The sequence below is a fragment of the Neopelma chrysocephalum genome, unplaced genomic scaffold, assembly GCF_003984885.1.
Source record: "Neopelma chrysocephalum unplaced genomic scaffold, ASM398488v2 Primary Assembly neopelma1_87, whole genome shotgun sequence".
Taxonomy (NCBI): Eukaryota; Metazoa; Chordata; class Aves; order Passeriformes; family Pipridae; genus Neopelma; species Neopelma chrysocephalum.
Window position 1 is genome coordinate 4,999,274 of NW_020897749.1, and position 27,041 is coordinate 5,026,314.

General features: G+C 37.8%; 1 long non-coding RNA gene across 1 annotated transcript in view; it reads left to right on the top strand.

The window, feature by feature from the left end:
• LOC113972016 overlaps positions 1 to 4,670 on the top strand; it is a 34,344-nt gene extending 29,674 nt beyond the window's left edge. The window contains exons 2-3 of the long non-coding RNA XR_003535737.1: positions 4,024 to 4,435; positions 4,545 to 4,670. This is a non-coding gene — a long non-coding RNA (uncharacterized LOC113972016). The remainder of the gene's footprint in view (positions 1 to 4,023; positions 4,436 to 4,544) is intronic.
• Positions 4,671 to 27,041: the final 22,371 nt, after the last annotated feature.

Here is a 27,041-nt window from a genome sequence, read left to right on the forward strand (position 1 = left end):
AAGTGAAAAGTTTCAGTGAGATAAAATGCTGTCCTGAAAGAAGAATGCTTTAAATAACCTACTAATGAGGGATAAAATCACAGAATCAAACGATACAGGCTTCAGCTAGCAGTGTTTTTTAGTAGGGATCAAAAAAAAAAGGGAGAAAAGCAAAAGAAGAGAAATGTTGTGACTTGGCTCAAAAGAACATACTGAATGAACTTTTTTTATTAGTTCATCTGTCTTTGCAGGTGGTATCTGGTAGTTAAGTGAACGGTGAAAGACACAAGGTCTGCAAGGAAAGACTTAAAAAATAATGAGAGGGGGAATAAAGCTCCACTTAAAACTCCACTTATCTGTCTACAGATTAAGATTTGATTGCAGTAGCAGGGATCTGTCCTAAGCAAAGCTTCCAAAATATGTCCATAAAAAACATAAAACCTTGAATGAGGTGAGGAAACAATATACCTTGTATTATTACATTAATGTGGGGGAAATAAGTTCACATATTTAAATGTTAGAATTTCATAGAATTGTCTGAGACTTTGGAAGCACATGCATTGTAAATATCTTGTGGATTAACACAATTCAGTATTCTGAGGATCATTTCTGAGGTCCTGGTTGGATTCACAGATCTTTATTTAAAGTCATAATCAGGTAAGTTTGTTCTGAATTGTCTGTTTACACATACAGTCTATGGTCTCCTGGCTCTTGTATAAAAAACCCTTACCATAACTTAAAAGAAATCATCTCTGTTTTTTTACTTCTTGATTAGAGGATTAGACTAATAGAAAGTTTATCTTATTTAAATCAATAAGTTTTGTGCATTATTTTTATCAGAATAGTCAGCAGAGAACTACAATAAGTTTCTGTAGCCTGATTTCTGACATGCAAATATTGAGAATTCATGTTTATTTAATTGCAGAGAAAGGAATGTTTTGTCATTTTCTCCAGGAAAGCAAGAACCAACACAGAAAATGCGACAGGCTATAAATTTGATAAGATGTCTTGTACTGCAATTTTTTATTTATCCTCATGGGACTCTTTGAGCTTTCCCAGATCTACCTTTACCACAGAATTGTCTGATGGTCTTCATCAGCTCTTAAAAACAGAATTGTTACAAATGAGAGCTTACAGTGGCAGCCCTGGTTTATTTTATGCAATGCTGCCACATAATAATTGTATTACATAAGTTTGGCAGCATTTCACAGCTGCACTAAGTCATGCTAATGGGTGGTATCCAGTTGCTAATGTTGAAAACTGCTTCTAAACAGAAGCTGATTGAATGGGTTTGCTCACTAGCAAAGGCTCACTCATTTCTTTCACTTTTTACAGAGAGGCCTGACATTATCCAATTTGTATGTCTGATAAAAAGACATATAAAGACCTTTCAATAAAGACTGGATGAAATGGTATGGAATGGAATCTGATCATTCACTGAAAAAAACAATAACAACAAAAAAAAAGCCCCCACAAATTAAACTTTCCATATACATTATTTTTTCTAATCAAGAGACCAGACAGAAGAGTCTTCTCAAGTTACAAATTTAAAGTACTTCCAGATTGATTTGATACCTCTGAGACTTTACCAAACTTTGTTAATCTTACAAGCCTGTCTCCCATGCAGTTATGTAAAGCTCAGCTGAGGACAGAGTGGTTAAGCTGAGACAATGAAGAGCTCAGGCACTTCAGGAAGCAGAGGTTGTACAATACAGTAACCAACAGGTTATGGAGCCCAGGGTGGTCCAACTTACAGCTCGTGCCAAGTGTGCTTGTGGGAATCCTCAGGAAACAGATGTTACTGCCAGATTCTGTCTCTGAAAGGAGGTCTGGGCTCAACAAGTAGCTTCAGTGAGTCAAAGGTGTCTGCGTCTGTGCACAAAGATGGTGAAAGCTCAGACACTGAGAGAATTTCAAGCTCGTAAAACCCACCATCTAGGCATTTGGATGGCTTGAGAAGAACGTGGCAAGCACAGAAGAGTTAAACACTTGACTGAACATAGTATGTGTAAATCTCACTGTAATAGTTCAGCTCATTTTATGAGACCAGATCACCTGACAGTAATAAAAGAAAGAAAACAAAAGACCTGAGCAAACCTGAAATATTTTAAAACAATAATTAAAAAATCACATCCATCTATTATAAATCTAATCATGTAAGTGATTACTTCCTGGTTTTGTTTTCCCAAAACTGTGCCTTTCTGAACTGAAAGAGTTAGGAAGCCTCTGTTGCATTTCCAGGTCTGGAACCCACATGACCAATACTTTTCAGAGCATCCTTCATGGTAGATTACAGGCAAGTTTGAGAGGGCCTTTCTTGTGACACAGAAGTTTTGCCACCTTTCATGGTTTTGTGTCAAAAATAGCTCATTTAATGTGGGACAGGCAGGAGAAAAGTGAGCATGCTATTGCTTCTTGAAAGAGCTTCTCATTGCTTCTCGGGGAGCCTGAGGTTTCAGCCAAGGGATCAGGGCACTGAAAGATGAAACACAGGCCAGAGTCTTTGCCTGAAGCAGTAACTCTGATTATTATTAGATAAAATAAGTCACTGGAATAGGAATGGAAATCCAAGCCTTCTCTCTTTCCACGATGGATTGGAATTTAAAATCATCCTTGAACTCAGTGACCATTTCCTGGCACACCCTGCTTCAGCACACTGTATTTTGTAGCTCCTCTTTGACAAGAAAGTCATTTGCCTGAGAACTACCTTTGAAATACTCAGCTTTATGTTGTCATAGCTTCTTTGCAAACCTGCCTGTAGTACTAACAAGTCTATGCAAGGCCCCATGCATCACTCAGTCTTACAGCATTTTATTGACAGTGCAGGAGAGCTACAAGAGTCATTTTAAAAACCATTTGCTGTTTTAATAAAACAAAATATCTAAATATGACGTATTATATGAAGCAGACAACACCTTACAGCTGCACAGTAAAATGAAAATGAAATCTCTATAACTGTGATCAAAGTGAAAATATCATTCACTTATAATTCTAAAGTAAAAAGAATAAAAAGAGCTTGTTAGGCTATGGTCTACAGATCAGGACCAGGCTGAGAAAACAAAACTCAAATGTCCGAGACTTTTAGTTAAGAAATGAAGACTACACAAATATAGGAACTTTTAACACACCAGAATATTCTCAAGGTTGAATTAAAATATTGTTCACCTTTCAGCACTGTACAAAAGACACTGTTAAAATAAATGGTGCTAATTTAGTGTGAGTATAAAATGACCTGATTGACAGCTGTGGGGAATTTTGTTCAGAAAACAGTACTAGAAAGGCAAATTTCCCTACATTGTCATCATCAATGTACCTTACCTAAAAAGAGCTATCATAGGGGTAATTACTGCGTCAAACCTACTTGTATTTTTTATCTTTTTTTGGTCACATGGCTTCTGTCTCACTTGGTTTTAGATTGATACTGTCAAGCTCGTTGCATCTAGCCCAGCGAGCAGGCATCACATCACGCTGGGCAGAATATTTTGAGGAGTGTGACAGACCCCAGACCAAATATCAATGTTTTTGGCACTCTGTAAGTGGATCTGTGCACTGCCAAGAGGTGCAGCATGGCAGGCAGCAAAGCAGTTGGTGTGGACAGACATCCCCATGCCCATGCCCTGCCCATGTCTGTGCCTGTGCCCGCGCTCATGCCTTGCCCATGCCCCACTTGTGCATTTTGGTCTCAGACCAGCTCAGCCCTATCCAGAGCTGTGCCTGGGATTGTCCCAGCCTAGGGGCACCCTGAGGCCTCCCTTGTGGGTGAGGTGCTGCTGCAGGGAACCTGGTTTGTGTATTCTGAGTCTGCACCACCGTGTGAACCATGGCACAGTAAATTGGGGTTATCCCTAAATTTGCTCCCTGAAAAGAATGCTCCTGGTACAAGCTGGAAGGTTGACTGTGATGACTCATCCATACCACTTCAGCTACAGATCTCACTGGCTCAAAATTAACTGCAGGTGCAAAAAAAAAACCACAGAAGCCAAGAACTGGCCCAGAGGGTAAACTTTGATTTAAATATTTTGTTTGCATTTGTATTGGCTGCAGGTGTCAAGTGGTCTCTGTGAAGAGTGGCTGGATCTGCTCCATGCCAGACACAGCTGGTTCCAGCCAACTCCATCTGACCCTCTCCAGGGCATGGCTGGGTCCCAGAGTCACATATAAAAAGGAGAGCCTGAAAGTGCCAAATGGAGACAGGAAGAGAGAACAAAAAGAGAAATAAAAGAGGCAAGGTCAGAGGAGCAGGAGGAAGGAGAAGGTATTCCCTGGCACCAGAGCAGGCATCCACCTCAGCCCGTGCAGAACTCCATGTCATAGCATGTGGCCATTCCCAGAGGAGCTGCCACCATGGAGAGCCCACGCTGGGGCAGAGGGAAGATGTGAGAAGGAGGGAGCTGCAGAGAGAAACTGCTGAGTGCCAACTGCGACCCCCTAAGCTGCCCTGAACTGGAGGTGTGAAGTTAACCCTGGGAAAAAGAGGAGGAGAAGTGTTGTTTTCAAGTTTGTTGTTTTTTTTTTCAATTATATTTTTACTTTGATTGACAATAATTTAGTTTAATTTTCCCCAGTTTGTCCACAAAGGTAACTGATAAATGATGTCCCTGTCCTTATGTGAACACGGGAACATTCTTGTTTTTGTTTTTCCTATTTTCTTCCCCCACCACGCTGAGAGAGGTGAATAGCTGAGCAGCTGGGTGGAATTTTGGTTGCCAGTGAAGGCTAACCCACCACAGATTTATTTCTTTTTAAATGAAAACTACTCTTAAATATCTACTTAGCTTTTTTCTTTTTTCTTTTTTTTTTTTCTTTTCTGGTTTTGCTTTGGGGGATTTGCAAATATTCAAATAATTCCATCTAAAAGATTATTACTCTAGGTTTGGGATATTTTGCCCTTGAATAAAAGCATTCCCAAAAAATTGAACCTGATGGATAAAAGAGAAAGTTCTTCAAAGAAATCAAGTGAAATTAAGTTACTGAAATGTTTTGTTAAGCTTTGGATGAGCCCCTTGGGGAAATTTCTAAGCAGAGCTTGTGATGCCTCCATGTTCTCTACAGGTTAAAAGAAAATTTAGAATTGAAGTTAATGCTCTTTGAACCTAAAATCAATACAAACTAGGAATAACACGGCAGTGAAAAAGTGATTTTAATTCAAAACAGAAAGCAGAATGCATCCCTGGTCATTTTAGATTTAGAAAAATTAATTAACTTTGACACAACTACAAGTGAGCTGGCTCATTGCACGTCTTTCAAAGTCCAGGACAATCTTCTTAACAATCTGCTTAGTATAATTGGAGTAAATGGAGAAATACATTTGAAAATGTCAGAATCACAATCGATATAATTGACCAGAAAGGGGTAACAGCTTTGTTACTCCTTTATGCAGCCAATGAAATACTCTATTTTCATGAGACTATCCCAGAGAGGTTTAAATTTAAAATTATAAAGAATATGTTCAGCAGCCTACAGAAAGTGAGATGGAATCCCATTCAATTCACAGAGTTCTCGCTGCAGATAGAAGTTTTGATGACAGACTTCAAAAAAAATAAGGTTCTTGTCCCAGTGAGACATGAACTGATCTCAATTACCTTAAAGCTAATTAGTGTTAAGGATGCTGAAAGTTAATAGTTTCTGCTGGAGTACCTTGGCTTACCTATATTTCCCTGCTACTTGAAAAAATGTTTTTGCATGTTCTTTATACTGAAGATTAATCTTGTAAAAATTCATGCTTTGATGAGGAATGGAAATGCAGGATGAAGACACATGAAGGACTCTGACAGTCATGCAGTGAGTTTGAATATAAATCAGAAGAAAACTGTTTCAAAATGAAAACTAAAGTTTTGGGGTTTCTTCCAGCATATCACCAAGTTTGATGGAAATCTTACTTGATTCTTTCTATGTAAACTACAATTCCATCGTATAATTTTTTAATCAGATTTTGATTTTATTTTGAATAACTCGCATTAATAATATCTGTTTTGGGGACAACACTTGTGCTCAGAGTAAAATTACTGATGTTAACTCTTAAGCTGGACTCCTTAATGTCTTCTTTGTCATCAAGTGCATTGGTTTCTTTGACTAAAAATGTGCTGTCTTTTGACACTGAATAAGCTAAAACTCAAAATAAAAATAAAAAGTGACCAATAGCAGGGAAAGAAAATTCTGTGATACGAATATCCTTTGGTTCTTTTCATATGAGCTGTTTGTCAATATTTGGTGCCTTTTTACTTGTTTCTGCTTCTATGAGAAGGCAACATTAATCATAATAATCACGTTTCTTTGAAACAAATCTCATTTTACAAAAACATCAAAAAATGCAGAAATGTCACCGGAGGTGACTAGTTTTTTGTGCCTTTTTTTTGTGTGTGTGTGTGTTTGGTTTTTTTTTAGGGGTAGGTTTTCATCAGTACAGTATCCAGAAAGATCTTTTTTTTCTTGAGTTTATTTGGCAAGTGATCTTCTGACTGTAGCTGTCTGCATCTGCTGTGCTTCTGCTGTCTGTGTACACATAGGTGCACACTGGCAAGAGAATTGCTTCTTATGTATATCACAACTGAAGGACAGCCTGCATGTCCACAAGCTCAATGAGATTTTATCCAGCTGTCAGACAGAGAAAACACTGAGAAGTGGAACAAAATTGATTTCAATGGCTATTTTGTCTGCATGGAGAACAAGATAAAGCACAAGCAAAATTGTCCCCAAAAGAATTAATGAAAAATATTAATGAAATTAGGACATAGTTTATGAGCAAAAATCATTGAAACTGATCAGAACCTGAGGCATTTGAGGCTTTTCTATCTGTAATGGATAAGGGAGCAAATTCTGAAGGCTTTATTCAGTGCTTAGCTGAAACAAGGAAAGCCATGAACTGCTTCCCTGGAAATGCAGCAAAGCAAAAACCTCTATACAAGCCTGTCACCTCATGCCAGTTTGCACACCTGGTACCCTACTGATGTTCCGGTTGCAGAAGCAAAAGTATGGGTTAAGTAGAGAAGAACTTTATGGAGACATTACATCTTGCACTGACATTTCTTAGAACTGAAAACAAAAATGCCTTAATTTGCTCCCCCACCTGGCTTGTTATACTTTCATAATTTTCTTAATGCTGAAAGATAACAGGAGGATCCCTTCCCCTACCCCTTCCCATTCTCTTTCCCCTACTCTTTCCCTATCCCCTTCCCCTTCCTCTTCCCCTTCCCTTCCCTTTTTCCAGAATTGTGGAACACTTTCAGTTTCAATGTCATCCAAAAAACCCACATCTTCTTTGATCTCACAGGATCACTTTATCAGTCTCACTGTTTAATCCTTCTGCCCTAGCATGCAGCGGTATCAGAGACTTTCCTAAACTTTGTACAAGTTCAGAAAGCTCTTGAAGACTAGGAAAAACTATAAAGGTATGGATACAAGGAGCTAAAGTTTGAAATAGAACCTCTGAAGTGGAGGTCTGCTAAATTAATGATCTTTCATCAGTTATTAACCTGAGTTCAGGAAGAGAATTCATGAAGTTTTGAAATACCAAGTACAAGAAATGAACATTTGAAATATTTTTAGCTTCTAAAACTTTTCAAAGTATAAACCACCGAATAACTCAGTGCGTTCCCAATGTCCCCAGTGGCAGTGATGACATTTTAATCTTTGGCAAAATTACGGAAACACACAGGAAAACTCTTGGGGTGTTTGATTGCCAGACAGCTATTAATCTAACATTTCACAATGCCAACTGCAATTGAATGAAGTAATGCTGTAAGTTTTTTTTTCACAGAAAATTTTATAGGATAGACATAATAAGTAACAGCAAAGAAAACTGCAAAGAAGCTCAACATTTATGTTGCAAAATCTTTACATACAGCCCAACATTCAGTGGCAAAGGTACCTTAACACCACTTCTCTGATGAGCTGAGGCGGAGCCTCCTTATTGTAAGCCAGGAAAATCACCAAGGAGTGACTTCCTTTTTTAAATGTCTCCTCACCCCAGAGCTGAACCTGCTAGAGATTTCTGTTCATAGTGACTTGTACATTTTACCAGACTTCTTCCCACTGGCTACAGGATATAAATTACTGTCTGCCTGTTGGTTCAGTCTAAGTAAAATATCATGTGTGAACAGTGATGGTTAATGATGACCAGATGTCTGGATCTCAAACTGTGACGTCTTTCTTAAGGCAGTGTTTGAGTACTGACTGACTTTAACATCACCTGCCTCTGTAACTTTAGGCAAGGTGGTTGTGGCAAGAAAACCCTACTACAAACCTCAACAAACAAACAAAGCAACTCTGTACATCAATTTTGTCTGTCCAGTTTAGGCAATCTAGAGCTTGAATTTTCAAAATTCCTTAAGCCCTCATGAAAGTTAGAAGGAAAAGTAAAACTTCAGTACATTTTATAATCAGACCATAAATACTAGAATTTGGTGATTGACAATCTCAGGTGGAAAAACTATTTTGTCCCCTTTTTACAGAAAGCAAACAGAAGAGAACTGAGCAGAAGGGCATATGAATAAAGAGTAGCTCACGCTTCCCCAAGATAAGGGTTATGCAGATGGATAGACATGATACCCTCCAAAAGTGTTCACTTTAACAGGCAAACACAGAGTTGCTCACCTGAAGGAATCAGGCAGATTTGGAAGTTAATATTTTTCTATAACCTGTTGGAAGTGATTCTCTTTGGAAATAGTTCCCAGGAAAAGAGAACTGTTCATCCATCTAGAGAAAAATACAGCTTTGTCCCCAAAGAAGGGACAAACCCTCTTTTTTCAAGCAAAAGGTGTGCTTGTGCTGCACAGAGAGAAATACATAACCCAGTCTTACCATTGTTTCCTCTGCCAGCTTCAAGATAGACATCTCACAATAAAAACCTGGCCAGCCTAGGACCTGAGTCAAAGACTGTCCTATAGAGAGAGGTAACTAAGTGCATTAAGATGTGAATCTGTATGCTGGATGTTTATGATGGATAGTGTGTGTCACTAAAATCAATATGGTATTTTCATGACTTTTTTCTCTTTCCTTTTCACCACCGCCTTTTTAAATGGACACGAGCATGTCTGAATGCACAAGTGAACTAAAGAACTGTTTGCCACAAAACAAAAAAAATCTATGAGAACTCTTGAGCCTGCACCTCTGATCTTGATTCCAAGAAGTGTGAAGAGTAACCAAATCTGATACTGTCATTCGTATCAACCTGTGAGAACACTCTTAGCTGAAAACAGTAACCTGCCAATTTTGCATAGTGAAGGACCACCGGTATTTCCTGCTTCTTTTGTTTTGATTTACACATATAAAGTGTTTCCAAACTCTTTAATAAAAGTAATTACATCCTTTTAAGCATGGAATCAAAATGTTGCCAGTTGAGTTGCTACTTAACATTTATACTAAATGATATACTATACTAACTGGTCTGCGGTTTTTATTTTAGGTGTAAAGGTCTAATTTGATCCTTCTCAATTTAGGTGTTGACGTTGTTATTTATAGTTAAATTAAAATTCTTAATAGACAAAAGCCAGTAAGCATAGCAAAGCTTGCTCTTAATAGTTGCCCAGCCTGCTAGAATGATGGTCTATGTTTATCATGCAATGGAATAATGCCATCACTGGGAAAGCTCTTTCCCAGATAATTCATTAATTAATTAAGTATTATGGGATTGCTATTGAACACCTTCTGTAGTGCCATCTATAACATAAACAGACCACTATTAAAATAATTTAAGTAAAAAGTAACTCTCACCCTGAAACTAATTGTTCAGGAGGACATAGTAAATACAGGATTATCCAGGAACCGAAAAGTCCATTTAGAGTTGCTCAGGTTTGGCTATTTTCCCCTTTGTCTCATTGGGAAAGGCTTTTGTAAATCTCTTCAGCCGGTGAAAACTATAATAAAGAAGATAAGAATGACAAATCAATAAGACAAAAATGCAAATCCTTAAAAATAACCTATCCCATTTCTAGCCAGAGAAGATCCATAAAGCTAAGCTGTTGTCCTCTCAGGTGTCTGAAAAATGGTGAGTATTTGTTTGTTAAACATCCTCTGCATTGAAAGCCATGGGTTGGAAAGGATCTTCAAAACTGCAAGTGGTCAGACCACCACTAAGAAAAGAGCAGACTTTTGAAGGACTGATAATTCCAGGAAAATCTTTTCTGTGCTGGAAGAAGCAACTTCTATTTGATGAAAATCCCAAAGTTACATTTAAAGAAGTGGAGAAAGTAGTAGAATGTATAATAAAACCCCTAAAAAGGGAGATTATCTTCAAAATATTGACAACCTCTAGTGTTGCACTTTTTTAGTAGTTTTGATCCCCCAAATATTACGTATGCATTGTGAATGACCACATCCCAACAGAAAGGGTGTGATTTCCAGTTTACTTTGGGCTTTAGACTAAACTGGTGGACAAGTTGTGCAAGTAGTTGTCCACACTAAGAGCAAACTCCTTGACTGAGGTGTTCTGGTCAATAATAATCTTATCAACAACCTCATTAACACTGCTGTTGATTAAGAAAGATAAATTCATTAGATTTATTGTTTTTCAGATTTTCATTGCAATATCCTCTTCATCTAGAAAACTTGAATAGATTTTGAGAGAAACATAATACAACTGCACTCAAGCCAAAGGACATGATAGAAACTAAATGGATTCCTTTGGGTTAAGACTTCAAAGTAGTTCCTGAAAGAAATGTAGTCCAAGTGAGTTTAAATATAGAATTGTAGCTCTGACCTTTAGATGTGAATTTCTATGCTTTTATTTTAGACTTAACATTCTTGTAAGGGTAGAACATGTTGGACGTGTTTTGGGATCAAAAATAAGCAAAAAGTTGGTATCTGGCAATCAAAAAGAGAAGGCAATAAACCCAACAGAAAGTTAAAAACAAATAAAGGTGACCAGAAAACATACAGGATTATAGCTAAAGAATATGCGTCCCTCCTGCATGAGGTGATCAGGGAACTGTATATAGCCCAGTATATGTCTTACCAACACGTTACTTTCAGATTATGTGATATTTTCATATGATTCTGATGTAAGTACTGTTCCACCTGATTTACAAGGTTCTGCTGGATGAGATAAAGGTAAAACTATACTCTATGGAGGAGGAATAAAGTCACTATGACTTTTACTATGCTGGTGTTTTTTCTGAAGCAGGAGAAGCTAAAAGTGACAGTTATTCATATTGAGGTCATATGCTTCCCATTTGAAATCTATCTTGATAACAGGCCTTATAATAATAACTTACAGACAACAAATCTCAATTTCATGGGAAACTGAATAATTGTAATCACTTAGGGTTTTTTAAAGAGCTTTTACTACTCAGCTGAGTGAAAAACATTGCAACAAATATTTGTGCTATATTTGCCAGTGCATTCTATGTTACAGAAAAAAAAACAAATAATTTTTAGCCTAACTGTCATTTACATAGGAACTCTACATAAAGCCACTATTTAGTAAACGGTTCTAAGCAAGGAAAAGCACATGCAGCTGATCAGTTACCACAGGCACAAATTAATTTGTTTGAACTACAGAACTGAGGAAAAGAAACTCCTACTTCTCACATCCTCATGGATGCCTCTTCTCTCACTCTTTCAAAAGAGGAGTTGAAGTAGGATTACAAGAACTGTTTCCATGAAACCAAATAAAAAGCTGCTCAGGAATTCATCCAGTGTGGAGGCTTCACGAACACGAGCACAATTAAAAAGCCACTAGTAGTTTTAAACATGTCAAGTGATTACTTGCTTTACTAGATTTTTTACAGACTTTATAGAAGATGCAGTTTTGCTGTAGTGCTGCTTTTCTTTCAGAGTGAAGGAATTTCCAGCTAGTCTCTTAATATAGAAACTATCTTGAAATTGCTTTATGTCAGTTTTGTTCCCCTTGTCTGTTAAGTGCAAACAAATACCCAGATCTGTTATTCTCCTGTGATTTCAGTTGTGTTCTTTGAAATGACGTGCCAACGCTGTGAGTGACATATCCACCCTCTGGTAATTTGTCATTGATAGATTATTCTTTAATTAAAGTTTCAAGATGGATTTTCTTGTACTTGGGAAAAGCGGCTTTACAGTTTTATCTGGAGGCATAAGGTAAAAGTGCAGATCTATAAATAGATGTCATTTAGCAGAATGAAAAATAAATACATATTTTTATATATTGCACTTACATAAACGTTTTTAATATATATTTTTTATGTTATATACAGAGAGAGTAACTTTAACCCAAAAATTTAAACACTTTCCTAGACTAAAAATACTGATGCAAATCAATATATGTTTTAGTAGGCTTGTGTTGGGGTATGTCTGTTCAACATACTGCTATCTGATTCCATGACTTGTAACGTTAATAACAAAATCAATCAAGTGCCACAAAAGTGAACTGAAAGACTACTAGGGCCAAATTTGAAAACAGAATTAAGAACCACAAAACTGATTAACACTGCATAACCTTGAGACCACTTGAACTCCACAAAGGCTGTAGTTTTTTATTTAGAGAGAGAGACTCATGAAAATATTTTTAGACTATGACAGGGTCAAGTTCATCACAAAATGAGATGGCAGACACACTTGTCTAAAAGACGGATGCAGTAAGAGATGGAAGGCCATGATTTACATCTGCCTAGCATAGGGGAATTTGAACTCTTCTCTCTCAAAATGCTGCACTTACCACCAGGTTATCAGCTATTTGTATTTTAATTCATGCCTTTCGGAATCATGCAACTGCGCAGGAAAGAATTCAAGACAAAGCTGTTCAGGAAGCAAACAAGCAAAAGCCGCCCCAAATCTGTAGCTGCCAGTTTACCTCACAGAGATGTCACGCTGGAAACGTGCAGGGCTCTGTGCACGACCCATGAAGTCTTTGAGTGCCTCTCATAAGCTTAGCAAGGTCTACAGTGAAGGTCATCAGGAGCAATGGGAGCAAAAATCCTGTAATTTTGATGGGATCAAGTAGCCTTTTGCTGGTCAGAGTGACTTCTGACTGTTCGTGGAATACTGAAATGCTGGTGCCCTTTGCTGAATGCAGCACTTCTTAATTCCAGCAACGAGTGGGTCTGTCTCAGAAATACACTGTTGGCTGGGGCACGTTCTGTAGGAATCTCTAGGAATAAACCTTAGTCAATGTGAGATATCCAAACTGCATAGACAGCATCTTGATATTGGATATATAATCTGAATATATCTCATTTCTGATCTGATGTACCTTTTCTGGTTTTCACATAAAACTAAATTTCAATGGATGATTTTCAAAAACAATCAAGAAAACAAACACCTCCCCAACAAATAAAAACCCAAAAGCACAACAGAGGAAGTGATACAGATTTTTTTCAAAATAAGGGGCTAGGTGACCTAAAAACTAAGTACATCCTGACTCTTTTGAGTTCTATATTTGCCTAGCCATCCCAGCCAAGCAGTGCTTAACAAAGGAACATTTTTCCAGTGAATTCATTTCCAAGGAGCAGCCAGCTTTCTTTCTGGCTTTTTTTTCCTTGCCTGTCGCAAGGTGAAGAGTTGGGAGTGAAAGAGCTGACAGATTTTCTCTTCACAGACAGGTGTGATTTAGGGGTATTATTTCTTTTTTCAGTATATTGTGAATCACACAGATTTGGAGTGCAAGGGCTGCACAAAATGTAATGAGTCAAAGCCTTAATAAATATTTACACCACTAGTGTAAAACTAAATAAACTATAGTTTCATAGCACTGTAACCTTTCATAAAAAAAAATGTAAACTAGCCCCCACAGGACACGTCAGCTTCTCATACATCATAAGAAATCCAACACAAACATTCAGGAGCAGTAGTATGCTTTGCAGCATTTATTAAACTTGCTCCTTTATCCTCACTCCTTATGATTCTTCTAATAATGTATTATGTGGCAAAAGATTATTGGGTTTGTGTTGGCTTTTTTAATGAAAAAGTCACAAAATATGTGCCGTGGAGACATGAGAAAATTACATAGTTATTAGGAGAGAGTATGGAACCTATAATGCAACACAGCACAACATAATTGCTGTGCAAGTTACCTTCCTTTACTGATTTCTGTCAAAATCCTAATTCATATCTTGTTTCCTTCCAGCTTCTTTCTGCAATTTTGTACTACATAGAAAGGGTTCCATTTGTCAAAGTTTAATAAAAAGCTGGTGATTAATAAATAACTATATCATGCTTGTAGTTATCAATGAGTGATTATTAGCATGTAATAATGAACTAGTTATTAAAATATATATCCATCTTTCCCTAACCTTTTAATTAAAGTCTGATTTATAAATAATACCCAAGAAATTACCTATTCCCATTTATGAGGTAGCCTTAACTCTCTGAGGTGTTTATGATTTCCAGAATTCTGCAACCATCCTCACTCTGTTTTGGATATCAAAAATATATTAAACCCATATTCTCTTGTATTTTCTGCCTGGTTTCCTTTGTCTGCTCACATTTCTCTTTTTCCCCATCCTTTTATGAGCATTCATTGCCATTCTTCAGCCAAAGACCCCACTTTAATTTACACTGGCTACGTTATCCAGAAGTCATTCCATTCTGGTGAGACAACATCTCTTTGCTGGAGACTGAAAAAAAAAAGGAGAAAAAAAAGAATAAAATTAAAAATGTGTTTTAGGTTATTGGATTGTTGCCAACAGCAAAATATAGCTTATAACCTGGTCTGGTAGCAGTCTAAAAATGGCTTCAAGTACAGTTTTAACATTAGAAATTTGCGTGAACACAAATTTATATTCATAAAACATACATGATCATGCTCAAGATGTTTTAAATCTTTTGCTTTAACCAGTGAGCGGCAATGCTTAAGTTACCCTTTTCTTCATGAAATGTATAATGGTGCACTTTTAAGACATGCAGCATTGTAATTACTGCTTTGCTACTGCAGTGTACTTCAGGGAATTGTAACTCACTGAACAAAGGTATCTTGCTTTTAGTTGCTGAACAGGCAATTAGCTTTTCCCTAAAATGGCATGTTCATATCCCAGCAGCCCCATGAAGCAAGAAAAGAAGTCTATACATCATATCTTGAGCTGTCTCCTGTTTCATAGACTCTGAGGTTCCTTTCACACATACTGCTGATCTGCATTTGTTGGTGAAAAATCAGAATAACAAAACAACATTCCACTCCCTCTTGTCACTTGTCATATCTTTTCACCAAAGAAAATTTGCACTGATCAGCTGTAACAATTTAGGAATATTCATCATAGAGGTTGCCTCCTCTTTCCCATCTTTTGCGAGGAAGGTATTGGGTTGTGCGTGCTTGGGTAGAATTTATCCTGAGTCTTGGCATTTGATGCTGTAGGTCCCCAAACTTTCACAGTTTTGAGGGAAGTTTCCTCCATTAGCAGTGCTCCTGCAAGGGTTCCCTGCAAAACATCGGTGGAATTTTATCCCCAAGAAAAAAGAACATATTAAATTTGTCACTCGTGAATAAAGTTGCAAACAAGTAAGAAGATTTATTGTGACAAAGACAATGGTTAAATCTAGGGGGAAAAGGCTAAAAAAATAAAAATAGTGCAAAAAAATCCCTAAACCCCATCATCAATCACCTTTCCTTGCTGTCTCCTAAGATTTTTTGGGAGGGAAAAAAAGTCCTCTACACCTGACTCCCACATTTTAAAACTGACTTCTAAAATGAATGTGGGAAGCTGGTGGTATAGCCTTCTTCACCCCATCTGCTTTGCTTCAGGGAGCATCTACATATTCTTTCCCTTTTGCCTACGGTAAAAGTTCCCCTCCTATCCTTCCTTTCGTCTCATCCTTTTCTTCACCTTTTCACAAGATGCAGATTTTAGATTTATACTAAATACGTAAAACTACTAATCATCCTTCCCTGTTCTTCAGGATTGGTATCCAAGGCACACGATGCAGTTGCAGTGAACAGGGTCTTTCATTTTTGTGAAGGGTCTACAGTCCCATGGCATTCTTGAGTTTCACATTCCTCATAGTTCGAACAACCTTCATTCTGAGTTCGGTGTTTTTCAGAACTCTTAATATGGAAGGAATAGTTCTGTATAAGTGGCCTCAGGATTGTTCTGACTTGTCTACACTGAGGACAAGGATTTCTACGAATTTAGGGTCAACTTTGGCTCACTGACCTTCAGCAGGGTTTGGACCACACCTGTATCCATGCAGCCTTTTGCTCGGGGAAAAAGAAAAAGCAAACCTCTCTGCTGGGGAGCACCTCAGAGATATTAAATTAGTATTCATCTTATTGTAAGAGAGAATTTTTTTAGTGAGAATGATCAATCACTGGAAGACTCTCCCCAGGGATGTGGTGGACTACCCATCACTGGAGGTCTTCAAGGTGCGATTGGACAGGGTGCTGGATAATCTGACCTAGGCTCCCTTTCCTATGAAAGGCTGAACAAGAGGATCTTTCAAGGTCCCTCCCAACCTGGGCTGTTCTATGATTCTATGATTTCATGACTGTAGGATTCTATGAATAGCATGTTTCTGTGAGGTTGCAAAGGGAGAGGTGTCAGGATTTTGCTTTCCAGTTTGTTACATCTACAGCTATACACTAGAAGATGAAATATATTATAGCTATTATACTACCTAAATTTTTCAAACAGAATATTAAAGTGCTGATCCTCATAGAATAGACTTCTTGACCATGTTTATATTAAAAATATAAATTTTTTAGTCCCTCAGCTAACCTTTTTTGGTTCAAGAGGTTAGCAATCATTCCCCTTTCATTACACTATTGCCATTTAAATTTTTTCCCCTCCTTTTGGTCTATAATATTCTCTATGGGAATTTTTTGCACACGTGAACGTATTTTAAGTCCAATTTTATCCATTGGGCCTCGTATTTACTCAAGCTACCCCAGAATACCTTTGTATATCTACAAAGCCAGATATATCACAGATCATTCCCCATCAGTGATACAGGTCTAAATTCAAACTAGCATAATTACTCAACACAAACAAAGAAGCAGTTTTTGAAATCAGCTTCCTGAATGAACAGAATAGAAAGATTTTTTTTTTTTTTAATAGGATATTGAAGGGAATGTTTTGGGGGAAATTTGTGATTCTCTCTAACAAAAAAAATCATGCCACATTGACAAAAATTTACTGCACATGGCTGTTTCAGTGTGTTGCCACAGATTTCTGGGAGGATCACATGACAGCAGGCAACTGGTATCAGGGAAGCAGCAACTCCTTTTAGACTCTGCAAAGTGCTGATGTGTCCACAGACTCAGTGAACAAACAACTTGCTTTCTGTAGAGCTGAAGCAAGCTGTGTCAACAAGACAGAATTTGAATTATTACATGCTGCTGTTACATCTATAGAAGCAGAAGAAGGGAGTAGATGATTATGGCACAGAGCTTGTGGTTAGGGAGGGAGTAATAGTAGCTCTTCAGCATTAGTTGTTGATGGAAAACATCTGCTTCCTTTCCCATTCCCTTGAAACAAGCACTTGGGAAATGTCCCCTAATGGTGTCTCTCTGATCTGGGTCATTCCTTTCCTTGGAAGTCTTATGCAACATTTGGATCCACTGAAAAATCATTAAATATCAGAATGGAAAGCAGATAAGGAATCTGCCGTCTACTTTTCTACATCATGTCTGAAATGTGGCATGAGGCCTCTAACTGTATGAAAAGTGATGCCAGGCCCTGCTACTACAGCGGGGATCACAAGCAGTCCTTTATTCTTCCCTGGGGCAGGAGGGGGGAAATCCAGATTCCTGTACTGGTTACATCAGAACCCACCACAGCCCAAGCTGATACTTTTCATCTTCAATTCCAGCACATCAGCTCAGAGGTTAACTAGCCCCCCATAATGAGTGGGAGGTGAATGTTACACGTGTTGGGGGAGATTTATTTTCTACTGATTATAAATATCCTTTTTTTTTTCCCCAGGCACCTGCTTTCTTTTCAGGACTGAAGTTAGTTCATACTCTTCAAGGTAAACCACACAATGTATCACTATGCAAAAAAATGTAAGGAGTGTGATGCAAAGGAGTGATGGTTTTGCTTAGCCACCATGTTTTCAGAGTTTGTCACTGGCATATTTAATCTACCATACAAAAAAATAAATGATCCAAGTTGTGAAATAATGATTGAAAAAGAATAAGGATACTAAAGGAGAGGCAATTTTTCATTTTGAATCCAAATTTAGCCAAAAGGGTGGCAGGATTGATTTCATGGTCTCATGAAGCAGCGCTCACAGAGCAAGAAATGGGGGCTTTCCATCTAAAGAATTTCTGATTCCAGAAAGCGTGAATACAGGAACAGTTCCCCAGCCAGTATTTTAATAATTTAGAGTCTGAAGGGAAATATATTTGTATATATGAACTATATATGAACATAAGCATATAGAGAGAGTATGTATTCTTACAGATAGGAACACTACTGAGTCTTACAGATAAGCATGCAAAAAGATAATAAGCCTTTCTTTTATGTTCCTTAATGATATACATACAGGAATCTTTTTTTTTTTGTATTGTGTGATTAGGAGATAAATGAGGTGAGGGAGATAAGAGTTTTATTTCAAGGTGCCTTTATTTTATGTGTGTAGAATGTATCAGTGTTAAAACGCCTGTATATAATTGAGCATTTTATTCACATTGTGTGTATGTCAGATTGGTTACTATAATTGTGTTCAAGTCTCAAAGGAACTTGGTTTAAAACCTTTGAGGTCTGTAGTAAAAAAAAAGCAGGAAAGCAACTCTTAAAAGTTTCCCTACATAATGGTGGACAATATGATAAAACATCTCTTCACAGCTAAAGCATCCAGCCATTATGGTTCATAAATCCAAATCTGTATTACTCACATTTATTTACAATTTTTTGGGAGCAATCTGGCACCCAACCAGAAATACAGTTTAAAAAGCAATAAATGTCAGAGAAAAAAAATCCCTTCTGTCATCAAGTGATAAAAGAAGGAGTTTGCTAAATACGTGGTGATGAATTAAAATATTACTAGTAAGACAGAGCCTATACATAATCTTGGAAGAGAAATTCTAGAGATGAAGAGATACCGTAGTACAAGCTAGCTGTTCTGTAAATAACAAAATAAAACACTACAATGAGCCATCTGCTTGCTCATAATTGAGACAATTGGAAATTCTCATACTGTATATATTTATTTACTTTAAAAGGACATGATTTCTTTCCTTTAACTCCAAGCATTTAAGAATATTAATTAGAATGTCTAAGGAAGGTACCACAGGGGACTAGATTTGGAGTAGCAGATTCTGAGTCTGTTCCTAATTGGCTTCCCTGATACTCAGAATGTAATGACAAAGTCAAGAAATTATTCCCCTAAATACAGACTCACCTCTCTTAATTCAGTGGGACTATCGTTCACTTCTGCTGTTCACTAAAGTCTAAATCCACAACAGTGTTTTGGGGGCAAAGTCTAAATCCACAAGAGTGTTTTGGTGGAAAAACCCCAGGAAAATTATCAAGCTCAAAGCTGGGATTCCAAAAATTCCAGATACCTATTCCTGAAGTATTGCTAGTCTGAAAGTGACTAAGAGCAAAACTGCATTGGCTGCCTGCATCCCACCATGACAAGGTTTGTTGATGTGTGGCAGGGAATGATGGAACTGCCTTCTAAATGCTCTTTCTCTTTCAGATGGGCTGCAACACACTACCCTCTTCTCTTAGGGCATCCTGAACACCCATAGACTTTAGATTAAGTGATAACCCAAATTTTAAAACACTGATCAATAAAGGCTGTCCAGGAGCCATAAGTACAGAATTTCTCTGCCTGTAGTGCAGCTAATCACAGGGCTTCCTCCTGAACACGCTGGGCAACCTCAAGCAACATGGCTATCAGATTTTACAAGCTCTGTTTTGATGTGGGTTGATTCAGGAGATTGCATGTGAGGGGGTTCCCCCAGCTGAAATTGTTTTAGTGTGCATGAAATAATCGAATCTTCACGAGACAGAATAAGAAGTCACTAGAAAAGTGTGGTGCAATAGTAAAGATGTAGCCAAGACTGATATTCAAAGGTGTACTAGTACAGAGCAGCAGACACTTGAAGGAATGCTTTATGGCCCAATGGATTAGACACACATTTGGTGATAGTAAAACGTCTTCTGTATTTCCTGCTTTCAGAATGAATGTTTTTATTGTTAGACTGACAGGGAAAGCCATCTCTTCATCTGTGCTTTTTCAGGAAGGACTGGATTTTGACACCTACTTCCAGCTGATGGGTCACAAAGAAGAGTCCCAATCCTGCAGTGAAGCTCCAAAACCCCAGAGAAGGAGGAAGTACAGAACATAATCTTCTCTGCTGCACTTCCCATCTGCAAACTTATTCGAATTTCTGATATGAGTCGTAACCTTTGATGCCTGATTTGCAACATGCACGTTTCAGGACTGTACAGGCAGCCCAGGAACAGAAGTCAGAACTGTGAACTCCCCTATATTAACAAAACTACTCATTACTGAGGCCATATTGATGAATATTTCACTGCCTAAGCTTTTGTGTAACTTCAGCCTTGTACCACATGTAAATTAAATGATGGAATTATGCAGACAAAACGATTGTTAGGTTGGTAGCCTCTTACAAGATGGCAGGAGTATGAACACTTACAGGATCGTGCCTGATATTATTGCTACCAAAGAATAAGAGGACTTACTGCCCTAACTACCTAAAAAAAAGAATATTTTCCAGTTATTTTCTCATAGAAACAGTTTGTGCTGCTGTCGCAAAGATAATTTTGGTGGACAAAGGGAAAAAAAAATCTGTGCAGTAATGAACGTCAAGCTGGTTTTCATAAGCTATCACACTTCATTAAGATGAAGGATACACTGAAAAAATATACACCCCCATAAGATAATATAAATGCCCATAGCCAACAGGATCGAAAATCTGACAGCTTCTACACTACCATTTCTGATACCGTGGGCAGGGCTGCTTTGACAGGCATTTTCGGGGCTCTGTCCCATGGTAAGGGCAATAGGACAAGGAACTGGTACTTTGAATGCTCAGACATGAAAAAGCCATTTCATTTCCCTGGAGGTATCACAGAAAGACGTTAGAGAACACTGGTTATTTTAGCACAATGGAGCCCTGAAGGATAATCCAAAAAGCAGACGCGGGTTTGGAAAAATATCCCGGATTCCATGATTTCATCAAGGTAACAGCCAGAGGGTTACTTGAAAAGTCAAAATGGAAAATGATAGCTTTTACCATATGAAGTGATTTAACACCTCTAGTGTTGATAGGAACAGAGTTGGGTGGACAGAGGAAGTTATAAAAGTCGAACATAAATTATATATGTAAATCTTTAAAAGAAAATATTATGTAAAAATTTTGGTGGAAAAACATTACTGTTACAGAATTGTTCCCAGCACCTAAATGCCAAAAAGAATGTATCCTTCTTTAAATAAGGAAGTAACATTCAAATAGTAGGAAAAAAATATTTGGATTTATGACTGTTGATGTTTATTCTTCTTTTCTTCTAACAGATCATTAACTTAAAACACAACACATTTCTGAGTCTGCCTTGGTCTACAAACATACAAGGTCCATGGGAATAAATGAAAAGGGCTCTTTCAAACTATGATGGACTATTGTCTTTACTTTCTTCCTTTCCTTAAATCCACCAAAAACTGTGGCATTATTCGCCTTTTTTTCCCAGCAGTGTAATAGAAAGTCCAATCACAAGTGAATGTGAGGGAAATGGCTCGTGACACCAAGTTCAGTGAATTGCTACACCTTCAAATGAAAACATCACATAGTTGGATATCAGAGCACTCTAAATATTAAATTAGCACCACTGAAAGAGAGTTATGCATTGCTAGGGATGTCTTCAAAGAAAAAACTCTTTTCTCATCCTTCCTTTTTCACCTATAGCAAGAGTTTCTTTCAGTGGGAAAAATTTTATCATTCTATTGTACTTTACTATGCAATATCCAAATGTAAAAAGTTTTTATGGGGTTATCAAAATCTTCAGGTTATATTCCAACTAAAAAAATACTGCAACATAACCAAAAAACCCCCCACAACTGTCTTTAAAAGTACATAAATATATATGTATATAGATGCTTCTGTATGCTGAAGGCTTACCAGTCATAGAAGTGTAGCCAAGCTTATTATTTTTTGACTCCTTTTATTTTGCATCAGTTATGTATACTTTCAATGCTCTCTTCACAGGGGAAGATTCGGTTTTGTTTGCTCCTTTAAATTGAAAAATCCATTTTTTTTTCCCTTCTGGGAAAGACGGTTGGATAACAATTTTTGTGCAGCTAAAAAAATATAGGAGAAGTAATAAAAACAAACAAAACAATAAATTGTATAGAGTATACATCAAGCACTTCTTTTCACCATTCCTCCTTAGACACAGAGAAGGCACAGCCTTCATGTGTAAAATGAAACTGAATTAAAATAGTGAAATTACTGGCATGGTTAGAAAAGATGACTAAACTTTTTCCTGTACAGCTTCTTTCTGCAGGTTTTCCTGCTCCATTCTCTGAAGCAACTGTTTCTGGACACTTCCATGCAGGACATCAGGCTCCAGAAACCTGTTGGTTTGCAGCAACTTTTGTTTTCTGTTGGTCTGCTCTAAACCATTCGATGTAAGCTTTTTTCCTATGAAATTACACGTACAAAATTTTCTTCTAAATATACCTCACTATTTCTTCTGCTCCCCCAAGTAAACCTACATTCTTTTAGGCAACTCCTATGGCACAGTTAATGTAATACATTAAGATCATTTTTAGTGTTCAGATAAAGTCACACTTACCTATTATCAGAGACTCAACACATTTTGTCAGATCTTTGGCAGAACTTGAAAAAAATACTAAATTACTATGAGAAAGCTTTAGCTTTATGTAGTCTGAAGATAGATGGCAAATAAAAAAAAGACAGAGTATGCCTGTGCTGGAGTTGTAATTTAATGCATTTCTAACATCTGCTTCCTTAGTATGACTAGGTACACTCACACTTTTATTTGTTCTTTATTACCAAAATTTTCAGTTCTTTATATGAACTGTGTGTTACTGTCACATTTAATAAAGAAATCCTGCATAAAAGAGCGCTCACACATGTAAGTTTAATGCTCCCAGCTTCAATTCCTTTCTCTAAAAGGCTATGAACCCACTTCTCTCGCCTTCCAGGTGAAGGTTTGAGTCAGTAAACTACAGGCTTATGTGAAAGCAGATGCTCTCATGCCCTCTTATTGTGATTGTTCCACTTTAATATTAAATATAGTATTATCTATCATTCCATATTCAGTAGACCAGAAAGAGAGGGTGAACAAACACCTGAACAGAAACATAACCAAATAATTTAGCTGTTAGAGTACCTACCTAAAAGAAAAGAAAAAAAGGGACTCTCTGTTACTCTCCCTGCTACAATGCATACTTAAACTTTAAATACTTGAACTTTTACTGGCATTTCAAAAGAAACCTAGACTTCTTAGGCAAACACTCTTATAACAAGGCACAGGAAGTATGTTTACAGACCTCCCTCTCTGGTCTGCACCACATGGAACTGTTTCAACAGGAAGGATGAAGACTGAAGAATATTGTAAAGACCAAGGTTTAAAGTATGGAATAGTGAATTAAAAATGTCTACAAGACAACCAAGAAGAAGGGAAATATTTAAACATCTAAACTTCTAAATAGTGGAAATATATGCTCCAGGCTAATCCACAGAGGAACTGATGGTAAGAATAGGAGGATATTTCTTTTTTACCTTGCTTTGGACAAACACAATATAGAAATATCTCCTGAGGATGAGTCTCAACAAGTGAGAGAAGTGAGGACTGCTCAGTGTTTCAGTTTCAGTGGTCTTTAAATTAGGCTAAGCATGGTCTCGTGGTAGTCAGATAGTAACATTCTTAGTAGAAACCCAAGACAATTAGTGACCTTCTGCTGCAAAGGATGTGGCTGAGTTGGGGTCACCTTATTTAAAATTTACATTAGGTAGAGATAGGTCTAAGCACTTAAGATGAGCAAAGGCATGCTGACAAAGACATGCAAAGCCATGTCTATGTCACCATGTTTCAAGCTGGGCCAGCAGGATGCTCTGGACTCCCAGATGCAGCACTGCTCCAGGCTCCTGGCCCCACTGCCCACAGGGTGCTTTAGTGCCAGCTGTTTTGCAATGCCGTGGATATGCAACTCCAAGCTTGATGCCAGCTCAAGTTCTATCACAGCAGACATCAGAAGGCCTGGAGAGGTTTTATGGATCTAGTCCAAGTGACAAGAACATAGATATGGGCCATGGTACTTCAGTCTGAAACTGCAGTTGAAAATCTTAATAGCAACTGTAATTATGAGTTCAGATCACAAGAAATAATTGCATAAAATTAAAAAAAAAATAAACTTTTTGTTCTCCTCCAGTTGCTCTGGTTGTCAACTTGTGACTAAGCTCTCCAGCATCAACCAAATGCAGGCTGTATCCTTGATCTGAGTCAGTTGATTTGGAGGTCAAGATTAAGTCAACCATCAGCCTTCCAAAGGCTTCTTCACTCACCCCCTTAGACTGTCTACAGCCTTAGCCTGTGTGCAAAACAAGTGATCAGCATAGCAACAAATTCCTAAAGTAATGGAGAAGTAGCACCACACATTTAATATACGTCTAGACAATAGCAATAGTGTTAGTTTCTGAATTACAGCATAACAAACAGGGGCATATACAGGTTAATTAGTAATAAAGTTGAACTATTAAAGTGGATCTCAGTTAACTCATTGGTTTTCAAAGTATTTTAGGCTAGATGGATTCTAGCCAAGGCTCCAAGCTTATGAAACAGTGATTCATGGCTAATAAGGGCAAATGCCCTAGAGATACGAATATTTGTTACCCCAACTTGCTGACCTTTTCCCAAAGAGGCAGAAATTTAATTATCTCCTTTGAAAAGCACAATTATAGAAAAAGTCAAAACCTGATTTATATTCAGTTTCTGCATTTTTCACAGATAAATAAGCAGGGAGAAAGAGAAACTGAAGGAACATTTCCATCAACCAGAACCAGAATTAATATATGTGTGCACATGTATTTGAGGGACAGAGGAAGACTTCTTCTCTTGCTACTCATTCAAGTTTTGTCAGACCTTTCAATTTTGGCTCACTTTAGCTTATGAGCCATATAACATAAACCTTTCTTTACAGCGAAGTCAAAACTCAGAAAACTGCTTTGTCTCTCTCTCTCTCTGTGTCTCAGCTCTGGTTGGCATCATTCTCTCCACTGGCAAGGTAAGTAACTGGTCAGAGTTGTCAGTGGCACACTCCCAGTAGCAGAGACAAACATATAGCTGCCAGTCCCAGATTCACCACCAGCAGATACAATCACATTGCCACACTGGCAGGTCTTACAGGGGCTGTTGCAAATGCCAAGTAAGTGGTTGTGGTCAAGGATCTAAGAATTAGGTTCTGAGAAGCTTTATTCAAAGAAGTATTTTTCATCTGTTTATCTATATGTGAAATTATCTGCATTAATTTTGTTCTTCGTACTAAGACTCCTTCAACAGCTAAAATCATGACACTGTGAAAACATGCTGATTAAGTCAGCAATTGTCCATGGATAAAGCATTGACATTAAAAAAGTAATAAAAAAGCTTTCTTAATTATAAATGGCAAACAAGCTGAATGAAGATTAGCTGACACACTTTCATCAAGTATACTTCTTTTAGAGTGATCTGAGCTCTGATCTGCTGTACTCACACAGGATCTCTTGGGAATGTATCTCCTGTAAGATCACATCTTAATTTGCTCTGGTAATATTTTTAGCAATTTGATGTCTTCCTACCCCCTTTCCCACCAATGAAATAAATCATATTGTGGTCATTAAGTAAACCCATTCATCCAGTTCCATTTGCTATAATTCTGCCTGCTACTGTGTAGCCTAGGGCTATTGATCAAGCATAGCATTCCATCCAAGAGTGTGTATGTGAGCATGTGTTTAATTAGAAACTTAATTTATTGCAATGACAGCATGGAAACTTTTAAACACAGGAATTTTTAGCCCTGTTTTCAACTCTTAAAAACATAGATGCCTTGTTTGATTGCAGACAGCTTATTTCATTCATTAAAAAAAATATTCCATAATTAAAATGAATTATGAAAATTTTTCATTCATCTATTTTTCATACATTTCCTTTAAGAGTTTATAAGCCTTCCAAAGGTAGGAATGAAAGTTATTTGAACCAGTATATGTCACTGCAATGTTACAGATCTACAGACCCATAGGGTCTGGAAGGCACCTCCAAACCCCTCCTCAGAGCAGGGTCACCTGTAAGAGTTACTGAGGACCATGTGCAGTTGGCTTCTTAATATCTTCAAGGATGGAGATTCCATAGCCTCTGGGGGCAACCTGTGATAGAGTTCAACCACCCTCACAATAATGAAGTGTTTTCTTATGGCTATATGGGATTTCCCGTATTTCTCTTGGTGCCCATTGCCTCTTGACCTCAGTAGGCAACACCAAGAAGAGTCTCTGTCTTCTTTACTTCCTCAACCAGGGATTTATTTATTATTATATATTATTTATATACATTGATCAGTGTCAAAAGCCCTGCTGAAGTCAAGACAAACAACATCCACTGCTCCCCCTTGCTCACTGAGCCCATCATTTCATCATGAAAAGTTCTCAAGTTGGTCAGATATGATTTCCCCTTCATGAATCCATCTGACTACTCCCAATCACCTTGTTTAAAAATGATTTCCCAGAGACCAAAGTGAGGCTGAGTATCTTCTTGTTCCCTGGATCCTCCTTCTTGAAGGCAGAGGGAACATTTGTTTTTTTCTCCAGTCCTCAGAAGTCTCCTTCGATCGTCATAACCTTTCACAAATAATGGAGGGAGGACTCACAGCGACAGAGGCCAGCTCCCTCAGCACCTTATGGACCAAGGACTTGTGCGTGTCCAGGTTGTTTAAATGTTCCTTCACCAGGTCCTCCTCCACCAAGGGTAAGTCTGCCTTGCTCTAGACTTCTCCTTGGATCTCAGGGGCCTGGGATTCTTGAGGGCAAAATTTACCAGTAATGATGGAGGTGAAGAAGGCACTGAGCACCTCACCATTTTTCATGCCTCCTGTAAACAGATCCCCTGTCCATTTTTACACCAGATCCATATTTTCCATGGTCTTTCTTTTCATGCTGAATTACCTGTAGACACCCTTTTTGTTGCCATTCACATCCC